The sequence below is a fragment of the Galeopterus variegatus genome, unplaced genomic scaffold, assembly GCF_000696425.1.
Source record: "Galeopterus variegatus unplaced genomic scaffold, G_variegatus-3.0.2 Scaffold2917, whole genome shotgun sequence".
Lineage (NCBI taxonomy): Eukaryota > Metazoa > Chordata > Mammalia > Dermoptera > Cynocephalidae > Galeopterus > Galeopterus variegatus.
Window position 1 is genome coordinate 44,737 of NW_007729028.1, and position 1,457 is coordinate 46,193.

General features: G+C 37.4%; 1 long non-coding RNA gene across 1 annotated transcript in view; it reads right to left on the reverse strand.

The window, feature by feature from the left end:
- Window positions 1–572: 572 nt before the first annotated feature.
- LOC103599343 overlaps window positions 573–1,457 on the reverse strand; it is a 3,173-nt gene continuing 2,288 nt past the window's right edge. The window contains exon 2 of the long non-coding RNA XR_551282.1: window positions 573–919. This is a non-coding gene — a long non-coding RNA (uncharacterized LOC103599343). The remainder of the gene's footprint in view (window positions 920–1,457) is intronic.

A 1,457-nucleotide genomic window follows, 5' to 3' on the forward strand; every position in this document is an offset into this window, starting at 1 on the left:
TTAATAAAGTTTATTTACAGTGTAAGCTTTATGATGCTAAGGGCTGAGATGTGATTAAAGGCTTTGCCATATTTATCACATTCAAGAGGTTCCTTTCCGGAATAAATTCTCTGATGTATATAAGATGTGAATAGTCCCACATATCAAATGTGGCAATCTCTCTACACTAAATTAGCACAGTTTCACTTTTATGCCCTTAATATTAAGTGCTTTACATATCAAGATGTCTCATACATCTATATTCTCAGGTTGTAGTCTTGCCTATCAGGCTGGAGTAGAAACAAATACTCCATAACTTGAAGAATTTTACTTTTCTTCCTGGCAAGGTATACTTTTAAAAACTCTTTAAAAACTTCCATTAGGTCACCTAGNTTTTCTTCCTGGCAAGGTATACTTTTAAAAACTCTTTAAAAACTTCCATTAGGTCACCTAGGATGCTAATGGTTAACCATAGAGTACATAAATGGTTAGCCAACTTCAGCCAATCAAGAAGTTCTGAATGACTATCCTGAGCACAAATTAGATGTTGCAACTGTTTTTGGCCATGACCCAACTACACTTTACACTGAGTATCTGATAAATGAATACAATGCAAATGGTTTTAATAAATGGGTTGTAGTCTGTTTCCTCAGAAAACATATCTTCCAATAGCTGCCTCAAGGAAAACATCTGCTGAAGATCTGGAGCGACCTTGGTGGCTATCCAACGAAGTCAGTAGGATGTCCCTACAAAATGGGAATTAAATGAGGGGGCACAGGCCACATTTAACTTTCACCTAAAAACAAAAACCTACAACGTTGGCAGAATTGTGTCAGCATGTAGTTGTGGCTAAAAAAAAAAGGCCGATGTGAAACCAACCAAAGTCCCTTCCCTCTTAGTAACAAAGTCACTGCTTGGATTGGTGCCTGGAGTTAAGCACCTCACTTTTGGATGCTTTCTAGCAGGTGAAAAGTCCTTGCTCCAAAACACCAGCAATTTTCTATACACCCACCACTGTGGCTCATTCTTTGAAGAAAATCTTTAAAGCATTTCTACCTCTACTTTACTATAAAAAGCTACTTAGGTATATCTTCTGGAATATCTCTTCAATTTTTCTTAAGTTGGGTGGGTAGAAATATTCTGGTAACCCACTGACTTACTACTTGAAGTTTTCCCAGGCAACACTGATGAAACTGCTATAAGGAAGCTGTGGTTGGTCCAAGNAGAGAGGGCGGGAATAAACACACAGGGGAATGATCAGAGGGGACAGAACCAGTTAAGGAAGAAAGGAAGGGATAAGGAATGAAGGAACTTCAAGGTCACAATTGTATCATTGGATCGCCCAATAATTAATTTGAAAGAACAGATACACATTTAAAAAATCATGTTCCGTTCTTAATAAATATCAGTAAGTTTTAAAAAAGAGAACAAACAGGTCTTTGCTAGAAAGTGGTTGGGAGTATTAGCAGAAAAAAAGG